Here is a 15,146-nt window from a genome sequence, read left to right on the forward strand (position 1 = left end):
GGTGGGGGGGAAGGTCAGGTGGACAAGGTAAGTGTTTTGGGGGAGAGGGCAATTAATTAATTTAATTGTTATTGGGGGGGTGGGAGAGGGGCATAACAAATGTATTTAATTTGTTTCATTCACTTTATCTTTAAATATTGTTCCGCTGGGCCCCCACCTGCCAAGAATGAGGTATATTAATTTCGTCATATGGACATTAAATTCCAAATTGTTGCTGGGAAGAGAAGGCCTGTTACAAGGGTTGACAGACACTTGGCTGGAGGACATTTGCATACCAATAGGGACAAGAGAGGTTACTTCCCTTATCCACTTATCCTAAAATGGGCTTTGATCATCAGGTATTGTGTGTAAGAGGAGACACTCCAGGGTGTGTTAGGACAAGAGAATCCACAAACACAGAAGTGGTTACACCAGTTGGTCATGTGATTAATCTGCTGACCAACTTGGGAGTTTCTGAATTGTACAGACAGTTTGAACTGGAAAGAGAGACTGTTTGCTCCTGGACTGAGAAGACCTCTCCTATCTGCTCTCATCTTTCTCACAAGCCTCTGGACCCAATGAAGACAAGTGAACTTCAGGAGAGAACTACATCAAACAGGGTTTAAGAAGAAGCCCCAAAGAAAAACAAGACTTACCAACAATCAAGCTCGAAGAACAATAACCAAGACCACCTTCAAATATTGCCTCAAACTTTTCCACTTTTTTTTTGCTCTTTTCAGTCTCTATCTGCAAGTATGTTTATCGCGTATGCATGTTAGTGTGGGTGTGTTGTGTATCCATAGGCATTAATCGAATCAGTTTAATAAATTTCAACCTTTCTTCTTTAAACCTAAGAAAACCTGTTTGGCTGGTTTCTTTGCCTTACAATTGGAAAGCAGTGAACAAGGATTCACAAAGTGGCAGCTAAAAACACGGTGTGTTTAAAAAAATAAAACCCTGTTATGGTAAGACCAGGTGAAGGCTGAGAGGGAACCCCTAGACCCCTTTCTCACCTGGTGGTAACAATATTTAAATTTAATGGTTGGGCTCAAAGCCCTTTAAAAATGGTGTCAGCGCCTGCACACAGGCATCTGGCGCCATTGCCAGGGGTGGACAGCCCGCCCCCTTCACATGATCGGGGTGGGGGGGCGGGAAGCCCGCCCTGGCTATTTAAAAGAGCCACCGTGCTTGGGATCGTGGCGGCTCTGCGATATGTTTCGCCGGCGGCAGGCTTCTAAAATTCAGCCCCTCGTGTATAAGAGCAGGGAGGTTATGCTAGAACTGTATAAAAGACTATTTAGATGGCAGCTTGAGTACTGCATACATATCTGGTCACTGCATTAGAGGAAGGAGGAGATTGCACTAGAGAGAGTACAGAGGAGATTTATGACGGTGTTGCTTGAAATGGAGAATTTTAGCTATGAGGAACGATTGGATAGGCTGTGGTTGTTTTCTTTGGAACAGATTAGGCTGAGGGGAGATTTAATTGAGGTGTATAAAATTATGAGGGGCCTAGATAGAGTGAACAGGAAGGACCTGTTTCCTTTAGCAGAGAAATCAGTAACCAGGAGGCATAGACTTAAAGTAATTGGTAGAAGGATTACAGGGGAAGTTGAGGAGTAATTTTTCACTCAGAGGGTGGTAGGGGTCTGGAACTCACTGCCCGAAAGGGTGGTAGAGGCATTTAAAAAACAATTGGATGTGCACGAGATGTCATAGCCTACAGGGCTATGGACCAAGAACTGGAAGGTGGCATTAGGCTGGATAGCTCTTTCTTAGCCGGCACAGACATGTTGAACCGAATGGCCTCCTTCTGTGTCGTAAATATTTCTATGTTTATATGAAGCAGAGACACATCTGTCTCAGCAGTGGAGGAAAAGAATATTGTTGTCTCACCACTAACATTCTATTGTCAACATGCCATGGAATCGTAACTAAACATATATCAAGGCGGTAACAGATGCATGATGTAGTCATGGAAGGAACTGGGGACTAGGAACATATGGAGGAGAGGATCCTGCTCTGCAAAAGGCAAGTTCTGTCAGGTGGTATAGAGCTACTGCCCTTCTCAATATACTGGATGTGCACATGCATGTGGTGAGAGGCATCACATTTATAAATTAATTCATGGGTGAGTCAAGTAGAAACTTTCCCAGTCAACTAAGAAAATATTGATGAGGATCAGTTCATCAAGCATCAACTGCCCCGATAATAAGATGATGGACCATTTATTAATACTCTTGTACCTTATGGCACAGCAAAACATGTTTTAAAACTTACCCCAATGCATCTCCACAGCAATGCTCTTACTTAAGTGTCTGAAGTGAGGTATATCCAATGGATGGTTTCAAATTGGCCTTTTCTCAGACAGCTGCTAGAATCAGACTAACACATAGCATTTTTTTCCTCTCCTTGGAGATCATATTATTTAGGTCTTACTCTCAGCTTCTCAAGTACATCTTGAACACAAGGCACATGAATAAAAGAATGGAGGGTGTGGTCAAGGCGGTCTTGTCTTCCTTTGTAGAGATAAATCAAGAATAATGCAGCTTTGGCAGGGACGACAGTATTTATGCCTTGGCTTAAGGGTCAGAAACAAAACATTGCATCTGAAAGTAATCTCAAGGAGATTGCAGAAATAGGGATGGGTGAGGCCATGGGGGGATTTGAAAACAAGGATGAGAATTTTAAAATCAAGACATTGCTTAACCAGGAGCCAAGGTAGGTTAGCGAGCACAGGGGTGATAGGGGATCAGGACTTGGTGTGAGTTAAGACACAGGCAGCAGAGTTTTGGATGACCTCAAGTTTACGAAGAGTAGAATGTGGGAGACCAGCCAGGGGTGCATTGGAATAGTCAAGTCTAGAGGTAATGAGAGTTTCAGCAGAAGATGAGCTGAGATGGGGGGAAGTCAGGGGCTGTTATGGAGGTGGAAATTATTAAATATTTCTTAAATGAAGAGAAGCTGGGAACTGTTGAATTTCAAAGGGACTTGGGTGTCCTTGTTCATGAGTCATGGAAAGCTAACATGCAGGTACAGCAAGCAATTAAGAAGGCAAATGGTATGTTGGCCTTCATTACAAAAGGGTTTGAGTGTAGGAGTAAAGATGTCTTACTGCAATTTTAGAGAGCCTTAGTGAGACCACACCTGTAGTACTGTGTGCAGTTCTGGACTCCTTACCTAAGGAAACATATACTTGCCATAGAGGGAGTCCAATGAAGGTTCACCAAACTAATTCCTGGGATGGAGGGATTGTCCTATGAGGAAAAACTAAATAGACTGGGCCTTTATTCTCTGGAATTTAGAAGAATGAGAGGTGATCTCATTCAAACATACAAAATTCTTACAGGGCTTGACGAGGTGATACAGGAAGGATGTTTCCCCTGCCTGGGAGTCCGGAACCAGGGAACAGTCTCAGAATAAGGGGCAGGCCATTTAGGACTGAGATGAGGAGGAATTTCTTCACTCAAAGGATGGTGAATCTTTGGAATTCTCTACCCCAGAGGGCTGTGAAGGTTCATTCGTTGAGTATGTTCAAGATTGAGATCGATACATTTCTACATATTAAAAACATCAAGCGTTATGGGGATAGTGCAGGAAAATGGTGTTGAAGTAGAAGATCAGCTATAATCTCATTGATTGGAGGAGTGGACTCGAAGGGCTGAATGGCCTACTCCTGCTCCTATTTCTTATATTCTTATAGGTGGCCTTAATAATGGCACGAATGTGAGGTCGAAAGCTCATCTCGGGGTCAAAGGTGACACCAATGTTGCAAACAGACTGGCTTAATCTCAGACTGTTGCCAGAGAGAGTAATGGAGTCGGTAGATAGAGAATGGAGTTTGGAGCAGGGACCGAAAACAATGGCTTCAATCTTCGCAATATTTAATTCACAGAATCACAGAATTGTTACAGTGCAGAAGGAGGCCATTTGGCCCATCGTGTCCGCACCTGCTCTCCGAAAGAGCAATTTACTCAGTTCCATTCCCCCGCCTTCTCCCCGTAACCCTGCACATTCTTCCTTTTCATATAACAGTCCAATTCCCTTTTGAATGCTTCAATTGAGCCTGTCTCCACCACACTCTCAGGCAGTGCATTCCAGACCTTAATCACTTGTTGCATGAAAAAGTTTCTCCTCATGTCACTTTTGCTTCTCTGACCAAATACTTTAAATCTGTGCCCTCTCGCTCTCGATCCTTTCACGAGTGGGAACAGTTTCTCTCTCTCTACTCTGTCCAGACCCCTCATAATTTTGAATACCTCTATCAAATCACCTTTCAGCCTTCTCTTCTCTAAGGAAAACAGTCCTAAATTCTCCAATCTATCTTCATAACTGAAGCTCCTCTGCCCTGGAACCATTCTCGTGAATCTTTTCTGCACTCTCTCCAATGCCCTCACATCTTTCCTAAAGTGCGGCACCCAGAACTGGATGCAATACTCCAGCTGAGGCCGAACTAGTGTATTATACAAGTTCAACATAACTTCCTTGCTCTTGTGCTCTATGCTCCTATTGGAGGAAATTTCTGCTCCTCCAGCACTGGATGTCAGATAAGCAGTCTGATAATTCAGCAACAGTGGAGGAGTCGAAAGAAATGGTGGTGAGGTATTGGTATCGTCAGCATACACGTGAAGACTAACACTGTGCTTTTAAATAATGTTTCCAAGCTGCAGCATGTAGATGAGAAATAGGAGGGGGCAGAGGATATATCCTTGGCAGAACACCAGCAGTAATGGTGTGGAAGCAGGAAGAGAAGTCATTGCAAATGTTTCTCTGGTTACGATTAGATAGATATGATTGGAACCAGGTGTGACTCTTAACTCTCCTGTGAAATGGACTAGCAAGCCACTCACTTGTACGAAACAGCTATAAGAAATATTGAAAATAACATGGACCACGGGGCATTGGCCTGGGCGCAGGATACAATAAAGGCACACGCTGCTGAGTTAATCCTCACTAACAGCTGGAGACTTGTGCAAAAATTGGCAGAGCTGTAATCATACTCACAAAATCATACCTTTCAGCTACAACACTGGCATCTACCCAACAATGTGGAAAATTGCCCAGGCATGTCCTGTCCACAAAAAGCAGTACAAGTTCAATCTGGCCAATTATCGTCCCATCAGTCTACTCTCGATCATCAGCAAAATGATGGAAAGTGTCATCGACTATGCTAGCAAGTGCCACTTAAACAGCAACAACCTGTTCACTGATGCTCAGTTTGGGTTCCACCTGAGGTGATGGCAGAGTGGTATAGTCAGGAGGGAGTCGCTCTGGAAGTCTTCAACATTGACTTTGGGCTCCATGACGTCTCATGGCATCAGATTGAAAAGAGGCAAGGAAACCTCGTGCTGATTACCACCTACTGCCCTCCCTCAGCTGATGAATCAGTTGTCCACCATGTTGAACAGTACTTGGACAAGGATAACAAAGGCACAGAACGTACTCTGGTAGATGAGATCTATGTCCATCACTGAGAATGGCACCGTCAACAAGCTGGCCGAGTCCTGAAGGATAGAGCTGCCAGACTGGGCCTGTTGCGGATGGTGAGAGAACCATCACGAAGGAAAACTCTAGTTGACCTCATCCTCACCAATCTACCTGTTGCAGAGGCATCTGTCCATGACAGTATTGGTAGGAGTGACCAACACACAGTCCTTGTGGAGACAAGTCCCGTCTTCACACTGAAGACACCCTCCATTGTGTTGTTTGGCATTACCATCATGCTAAATGGGATAGATTCAGAACATATCTAGCAGCTCAAAACTGGGCATTCATGAGGCGCTGTGGGCCATCAGCAGTAACAGAATTGTATCAACCACAATCTATAACCTCATGGCCTGTAATATCCCTCACTCTATGATTACCATAAAGCCAAGGGATCAATGCTTTTTCAATGAGGAGTGTAGATGAGCATGGCAGGAGCATCACCAAATGTATTTAAAAATGAGGTGCCAACCTGGTGAAGCTACAACACTGAACCACATGCATGCTAGACAGCAGCAGTAGCATGCTAGAGACAGCTAAGCTATCCCGTAACCAACAGATCAGATCAAAGCTCTGCAGTCCTGCCACATTCAGTCATGCATGGTGGTAGACAATTAAACAATTAACAGGAGGAGGAGACTCAACAAACATCCCCATCCTCAATGATGGAGTAGCCCAGCATGCTAGTGCAAAAGACCAGACTGAAGCGCTTGCAGCCATCTCCAGTCAGAAGTGCCGACTGGATGATCCATCTCAGCCTCCTCCTGATGTCCCCAGCATCACAGATGTTAGTCTTCAGCCAATTCAATTCACTCCATGCGATATTAAGAAATGGCTGAAGACGCTGGATACTGCAAAGGCTGTAGACCCTGACAACATTCTGGCTGCAGTACTGAAGACTTGTTCTCCAGAACTAGCTGCGTCCTAGTCAGGCTGATCCAGTACAGCTATAATGCTGGCATCTACCCAACAATGTGGAAAATTGTCCAGGAATGTCCTGTCCATAAAAACAGGGCAAATCCAATCTGGCCAATTACCGGCCCATCAGTCTAATCTCAATCATCAGCAAAGTGATGGAAAGTATATTCGAAAGTGCTATCAAGTGACAGTTATTCAGCAACAACCTGCTCATCGACACTCAGTTTGGGTTCCGCCATGGCCACTCGGCTCCAGATCTCATTACAGCCTTGGTCAAAACATGGGAGAAAGATCTGAATTCAAGAGATGAGGTGGGAGTGACTGCCCTTAACATCAAAGTAGCATTTGACCAAGTGTGGCATCAATGAGCCCTTTCAAAATTGAAGTCAGTGGGAATTAGGGAGAAAAAACTCCCTGGAGTCATACCTAGCACAAAGGAGATTGGTTGTGGTTGTTGGAGACCAATCATCCTCGCCCCAGGGCATCACTCCAGGAGTTCGTCAAGATAGTGTCCTAGGCTGAACCATCTTCAGCTGCTTCATCAATGACCTTCCTTCCGTCATAAGTTCAGGAGTGGGGATGGTCACTGATGAATGCTGTTATGAAAGCTGGACTTGGTAACATGATTATGTTTTTAAAAATTGCGATTTAAAAAAGTTTAAGATCAAGTTCTGAAGGTCAGGTGACCTCAATTCCACTCTGCTAAACAACAAGACAGATCAAATTTTTTTTTTGAAAAAAACAGAGACTGCAGGGATAACACCTGAAGAACAATGGGTTTCGCTCTCCCAGAATTTCGGGTCGTAAAATTAGAAGTCAGTGATTTTGAAGATGCAAATGTACCAAGCAGCTGTTAACATCTGGGAACAATGGAAGGCCCAGGTGGCTCTGTGAAACTAGACTTCTGGACTTTGCATATTGGAAAAGGACCATAAGCTATTGACTTTTGCGAGAAAATTTAACAGATTTTCTGAAGGCAGAAGGTAAGAGAAGAAACCAGTCGTTGTGGCCTCATGAGAGAGACAGAGAAGGAATACCTGCTCTCGGAAGTCTGAAACAGCGAAAGGCTGAACATGTTTTGAAAGCTGAAGCTTACGGAGAAGTAGAAGACCAGCAGGATCAACAGGAAACGCCTTATTCACAGATGTCCAGGTCTGAAGTCCTCAGAGAAGTGGGCAAAGAGGACATTGATTTTTGAAAAGGTCTGGAAGATCCAACCCATTGCTACTGGGAGGAGTTTGGGATGTTTAACTGCAAAGGATTTCGCCATCAAAAACCACTGTGTAACGTATAAATGTGGTGTGAGATTTTCAAGTATTTTAATAAGTGAAGAAAATACCTTTCTTTGTAATCTGGGGTATCAGCTACTTACAAAGAACTATTTAGTTAATGGGGATTTCTTTTAATTTAGTTGTTATCATAAAAGTCTTAAAACATGAAATCTTGTTATGTAATTCTTTAAATTGGTATGGGGCTTCATATCTCATATTTTAACGTTCCCAGTCTCACTGAGGTCATAACATTGCACAGTGTTCAGTACCATTTGTGACTCCTCAGATACTGAAGCAGTCCGTGCCCACATGCAGCAAGAACTGGACAACATTCAGGCTTGGGTTGATAAGTGGCAAATAACATTCGCCAGGCAATGACCATCGCCAACAACAGAGAATTTAGCCATTTCCCCATGACATTCACTGGCATTGCCAACGCTGAATCCCCCACCATCAACATCCTGGGGGTTACCATTAACCAGAAACTTAACTGGACCAACCATATAAATACTGTGGCTACAAGAGTAGAACAGAGGCTGCAAATTCTGTGGTGAGTAACTCACCTCCTGACTCCCCAAAGCCTGCCCACCATCTACAAGGCACAAGTTAGGAGTGTGATGGAATACTCTCCACTTGCCTGGATGAGTGCATTCCCAACAACACTCAAGAAGCTCGACACCATCCAGGACAAAGCAGCCCGCTTGATCGGCACCCCATTCACTACCTTAAACATTCACTCCCTCCTCCACCAGCGCCCAGTGGCAGCAGTGTGTACCATCTACAAGATGCATTGCAGCAACTCACCAAGACTCCTTCGACAGCACCTTCCAAACCCATGATCACTACCATATGGAAAAACAAGGGGAAAAGATGCATGGGAACACCACCACCTGCAAGTTCCCTCTAAGTCACACATCATCCTGACTTCTAACTATATCGCCGTTCCTTCACTTTTGCTGGGTCAAAAACCTGGAACTCCCTCCCTAACAGCACTGTGGATGCACCTACATCACATGGACTGCAGTGGTTCATGAAGATGGTTCACCACCACTTTCTCAAGGGCAATTAGGGATGGGAAACAAATGCTGGCCTTGCCAGCGACACTCACATCCCATGAATGAATGAATGAAAAAATAAAAAAAACTACGCCCACCTGCATTTTCTGACCCTTGTTATTCCTAATTTTCACCATACTGATTCTACTTCCTGATCTTCTGTGCCAAGATTTTTTCTCACTACAGTCCATACATCATCCTTTATTCTCAGGGCTACTCCTTTTCCATTCTGCCTGCCTTCTTGAAATATTGTGTACCCTGGAATATTAATTTCCCAACCTTGGTCACCTTGCAACCATGGCCGGAATTTTACGCCACCCCAGTGAGCCGGATGGTGGCAGGGGTGGTGGGTGGCGTAAGATGGAACGGGAGGCTCCGGGAGGCCTTCCCAACCCGCTCCTGCCTCTGCTGCACTTTACGTAGGGCTGGGGGGAGCGAAAAAATGGGCCGCCTGCCCCAGGCCAATCAAGGCCCTTAAGTTGCCAATTAACGGCCACTTAAGGGCTTTCGCCCGCCTCCACGGAGATTTTACCCGTGGTAAGCTGGCTTCCTGGAGCTGGGAAAGGCCGCCCGGTGAAAGTTGGCGGCCTCTCAGCGCCCCGGTGGGGGCCCTGACAATCAGGCACAGGGTGCCTGGTGGAGGGCCGCCGCCGCTTCCCCAACCACCCCCAGGACCCAAGATGCCCGCCTTCCTCCCAAACGACCACCCTTGCCTTGTCGGGGCCTGACCGATTACCCCCGGCGAAGCAAAACAAACTTACCTGCACTCCTGGCTCCATGTCCTTGGCTGGGCTGCAGTCCCAGCAGTGGCCACCACCCGGTAGTGCTGCTGGAACTAAGAGCTGCCAGCCCGATGATTGGCCGGCAGGTCAATGAGGCGGGACCTCCTCCTTCAAGCGGGTGGAAGTCCCACCTTGGAACAATTAAAGCCCAGGGACCCATAAAATGCAGGACGGATCCCCAGGCTCGGCGGAAGCGGGTTCGCCACTGACTTTTACGGCAGTGGCCAGCCCCCGTCCACCCAACGTAAAATCCAGACCCATGTCTCTGTAATGGTGATTATATCAAATCCATTCATCTCTATTTGTGCTTCTTGTTTGTCTATCTTGTTACGAATGCTTCATGTATTCAGATAAAAAAAACTTTAGTTTTATTTTTTTAACCACCATTCTTTGCATGGACTTTATTTGTTGATGCATGAGGGCCATTAAACTCTCTGTCCCTTCCTGCCCATTCTGCTTGTCTTTGTCCAAATTGCTATACTGCCCTATTGCCCTGTGCCCTGACTTAATTTTAGCTCTCTAAATCTCCCTTTAGTTGACCCCCTCCCTCCACCCCCCTTTTCATTTAAAGCCCTCTCCACAGCCACAGTTATACAATTTGCCAGGATGCTGATTCCATCCTGGTTTAAGTGGAGTCCATTCCAACTGAACAGCTCCCTGTTTCCCCGATACTGGTGCCAATGCCCCACGAATCTTCCCAGACCACAATTTGAGCCATGCCTTTAATTCGCTAATCTGCTTGACCCTATGCCAATTGGCATGAGGCTCAGGTTACAACCCAGAGATTATTACCTTTGAGGTTCTGTGTTTTAATGTGGACCCTAACTCTTCAAACTCTCCCAGCAGAACATAATTTCTAATTCTACCTATGTCGTTGACTCCTATATGAACCACAACAACTGGATCCTCCCCTTCCCCCCACCCCACCCCCCATTCCTTGTTTGTCCCAAGCAGCAGTTCAATATCTATCCCCCTTGATTATACTGTCCTCTATCACTACCATATTCCTTTTCACTCCTCCCCCATTGAATAGGATCCAGCAGCATAGTGCTATGGTCATTTTGCCCATCCACCCTGCAGTCCTTGTTCTCATCCACACAGCTGGTAAGCACCTTGTACCTGCTGTCAAGGTGAAGGGCTGAGGCTCCTCTATCACAACATCCTGGATTCCTACACCTGTCTGACTCACAGTCACACCCTCCTGTTCTTGATCACTGAACAACTCTAAAGTTCTACTTAACCTAAGCAGTGTGACTGCCTCCTGGAACAAAGTGTCCAGGTAACTCTCCTCCTCCCTGATGCTTCGCATTGTCTGCAGCTCAGACTCCAGCTCAACAACTCTGAGCCAAAGTTCCACAAAATGCAAACATTGACCGTTTCAGCATACCACCAGCCCTGCCATTCTGTCCAACCTTATTTATTTATTTGATTAGTTAATTATTCACTAATTTATTAAAATAAAGTAATATATGTTAGAATTTCCTAGCTTAGAGACACAAGAAAAACACTCACCAACTACGGAGATAAAACAAAAAGAATAAAAAGGAGCACCTCTTTCCCCCTCTGCATTGAATTACAACTTGCACCAAATTCCTGACTTTAACACTCTGTTCACAGAATCACAGAATTATTACAGTGCAGAAAGAGGCCATTTGGCCCATCATGTCTGCACCAGCTCTCCGAAAGAGCAATTCACTCAGTTCCATTCCCCTGCCTTCTCCCCGTAGCCCTGCACATTTTTCCTTTTCATATAACAGTCCAATTCCCTTTTGAATGCTTCAATTGAACCTGCCTCCACCACACTCTCAGGCAGTGCATTCCAGACCTTAACTACTCTCTGCATGAAAAAGCTTTTCCTCATGTCACTTTTGCTTCTCTTATCAAAATACTTTAAAATCTATGCCCTCCCATTCTCGATCCTTTCACGAATGGGAACAGTTTGTCTCTACTACTCTGTCCAGACCCCTCATGGTTTTGAATACCTCTATCAAATCACCTCTCTTCTCCAAGGAAAACAGTCCTAAATTCTCCAATCTATCTTCATAACTGAAGTTCTTCATCCTTGGAACCATTCTAGTGAATCTTTTCTGTACTCTCGCAATGTCCTCATGTCTTTCCTAAAGTGTGGTGCCCAGAACTGGACGCAATACTCCAGCTGAGGCCAAACTAGTGTATTATACAAGTTCAACATAATTTCCTTGCTCTTGTACTCTATTCCCCTATTAATAAAGCCTAGGATACTGTATGCTTTATTAACCACACTCTCAACCTGTCCTGCCACCTTCAATGCACATATACACTCAGGTCCCTCTACTCCTGCACCAACTTTAGAATTGTACCCTTTATTTTATGTTGTCTCTCCATGTTCTTCCTTTTAAAATGAATCACTTCACATTTCTCCGCATTGAACTTAACCTGCCACCTGTCTGCCCATTCCGCTAAATGTCTACGTCCTTTTGGAGTTTTACACTATCCTCCTCACAGTTCACAATGTTTCCAAGTTTCGTATCATTGTGCCCTGTACACCGAGGTCTATGTCATTAATATATATCAGAAAAAGCAAGGGTCCCAACACTGACCCCCGGGGAACTCCACTACAAACCTTTCTCCAGCCCAAAAAACATCCATTAACCACTACTCTTTGTTTTCTGTCACTCAGCCAATTCCATATCCATGTTGCTACCATCCCTTTTATTCCATGAGCTATAAGTTTGCGCACATGTCTGTTGAGTGGCACTGTATCAAATGCCTTTTGATGTCCATGTACACCACATCAACAGCATTGCCCTCATCAACCCTCTCTGTTACCTCCTCTAAAAACAAGTTAGTTAAACATGATTTTCCCTTAGGAAATCCATGCTGGCTTTACTTAACCCATTTGTCTGTATGACTATTAATTTTTTCCAGAATTATTTTATCAGGAGTTTCCCCACCACTGAAGTTAAACTGACTGGCCTGTAGTTGCTGGGCTTATTTTTACACCCTTTTTTGAACAAGGCTGTAACATTTGCAATTCTCCAGTCCTCTGGCACCACCCAGAAGACTGAATATTTATGGCCAGTGACTCCGCAATTTCTACCCTCACTTCCCTCAGTATCCTTGGATGCATCTCATCTGGTCCTGGTGCTTTATCCACTTTAAGTACAGACAGCCTATCTAGTACATCCTCTTCATCAATTTTAAACCCTTCCAGTCTGAATTATCTCCTCTTTCACCATTGACTGGGTTGCATCTTCTTCCTTGGTAAAGACAGATGCAAAGTATTCATTTAATATTTCAGCTATGCCCTCTGCCTCCATGTGTAAATCCCCTTTATGGTCCCTAATCGGCCGCACTCCTCCTTTTACCACCCTTTTACTGTTTATACGTCTATAGAAAACTTTGTGATTTCCTTTAATGTCAGCTGCCAGGCTCTTTTCATGCTCTCTCTTTGCTTCACTTATTTGCTTTTTCACTTCCGCTCTGGACCTTCTAAATTCAGCATGGTTCTCAATAGTATTTTCTACCTGGCATCTGTCATAAACATACCTTTTCTTCTTTATCTGAATCTCTACCTCTTTTGTCATCCAGGGAGCTCTGGATTTGTTTACCCTACCTTTCCCCTTCGAGGGAACACACCTTGACTATGCCCGAACTATCTCTTCTTCGAAGTAGCCCATTGTTCAACGACTGATTTTCCTGCCAACTTTTGACTCCAATTTATTTGCCCCAGCTCCATTCTTACTTCACTGAAGTTGGCTTTCTCCCAGTTACTTATTCTTACTCTGGATTGTTCTTTGTCATTTTCTATAGTCAGTCTAAACCTTATGATACAACAATCACTGTCCCCTAAATGCTCTCCTACTGTTACTTGATCCACTTGGCCCACCTCATTCCCAAGAACCAAGTCTAGCAGTGCCTCCTTTCTCGTTGGACTAGCAACATACTGCTGTAGAAAATTTTCCTGAACACACTCTAGGAACTCTTGCCCCTCACTGCCCTTTACACTACGACTATCCCAATCTACGTTTGGATAATTAAAGTCCCCCATTATAACTACCCTATAATGTTTGCACCTCACTGTAATTTCCTTGCAAATTTGTTCCTCCACGTCCTTCCCACTAGCTGGTGATCTATAGACAACACCAAGCAATGTAACTGCACCTTTCTTGTTCCCTAGCTCTAGCCAAATTGATTCTGTCCTCGACCCCTCTGGGACATCCTTTTTCCCCAGCACTGCAATGCTCTCCTTAATCAATACCTCCACCCCTCCTCCTTTTATCCCTTTCCTATCTTTCCTGAACATGTTGTATCCAGGAATATTTAACACCCAATCCTGCCCTTCTTTGAGCCAGGAATCTGTTATAGCCACAACATCATATTTCCACCTGGCAATCTGCACCTGTACCTCACCAGTCTTATTAACCACACTCCATGCATTCACAAACATGCACATTAACTCTGATTTAGATTTTATTACTTTCTCAGTTACTTTGACCCCACCTAATAACTTACTATTCCTACTCTAGTGCTACCTATCTCCTTCAGTATTCTGTGCACCTTGGTATTCCTCTCTGATATTTGCTCCTGGTTCCCACACCCCTGACAAGTTACCAGTTTTGCTTCCTTCTGATCTGAGCTGCCTCTCAGGTACCCATCCCCCTGCCAATCTAGTTTAAACCCTTCCCAACAGCCCTACCAAATCTCCCTGAGAGGATATTAGTCCCAGTCCTGCTAAGATGAAACACGTCCATCTTATATAGGTCCCACCTTCCCCTGAACTGGTCCCAATGCCTCAGAAATCTGACGCCTTCCCTCCTACACCAGTTCTCCAGCCATGTGTTCAATCACTCAATTCTCCTATTCCTATGCTCACTCGCACGTGGGACTGGGAATAATCCTGATATTACTGCTTTTGAGGTCCTGCTTTTTAATCTCCTTCCAAGCTCCCTAAAATCTGCTTTGAGGACCTCATCCCCCTTCCTACCTATGTCATTGGTGCCAACATGGACCACAACCTCTGGCTGTTCACCCTCCCCCAGAAGGATGTCCTAGTCCTGTGGCCGCTCTGTGACATCCTTGACCCTGGCACAACGGAGGCAACATACCATCCTGGAGTCCCATCTATAGCCGCAGAAACGCCTGCCTGTTCCCCTAACTAACGAATCCCCTATCACAACTGCTGTTCCACTCTTCTTCCTCCCTCATGTGCAGCTGAGACACCTGTGGTGCCACAAACTTGGCTCTGACTGCATTCCTCTGAGGAACCATCACCCTCACCAGTATCCAAAATGGGAAACTGATTAGCAAGCGAGATCGTCTGAGGGGACTCCTGCACTACCTTCCCGGTTCTCTTAGACTGCCTGGCAGTCACCCATTCCCTATCTGCCTGCATGTGACTAACCTGTGGTGTGACCACCTCCCTGAACGTGCTATCGACGGAGTTCTCTGCCTCATGGATGCTCCACAGTGATCAAGCCGCCACTCGAGTTCTGACACTCGGAGCTCAAGCTTGCGCAGCCGATGACACTTCCTGCAGATGTGTTTGTCTCGGACACATGGTGCATCCATGGCTTCCCACATGCCACAGGCTGTACATTCCACTCGGCCAAGCTGCCCTGCCATACCTTAACTTGACAGACTATTTATTATAAGTAGAATAGCTTACCAGTTACTCA

The 15,146-nt window shown here is 45.1% G+C and overlaps 1 protein-coding gene across 9 annotated transcripts in view; it reads right to left on the reverse strand.

The window, feature by feature from the left end:
* Positions 1-15,146, reverse strand: part of LOC137373856 (neuronal PAS domain-containing protein 3) — a 1,451,864-nt gene that overhangs the window by 993,116 nt on the left and 443,602 nt on the right. The gene's annotated exons all lie outside the window — the stretch shown is intronic.

The sequence above is a fragment of the Heterodontus francisci genome, chromosome 9, assembly GCF_036365525.1.
Source record: "Heterodontus francisci isolate sHetFra1 chromosome 9, sHetFra1.hap1, whole genome shotgun sequence".
Lineage (NCBI taxonomy): Eukaryota > Metazoa > Chordata > Chondrichthyes > Heterodontiformes > Heterodontidae > Heterodontus > Heterodontus francisci.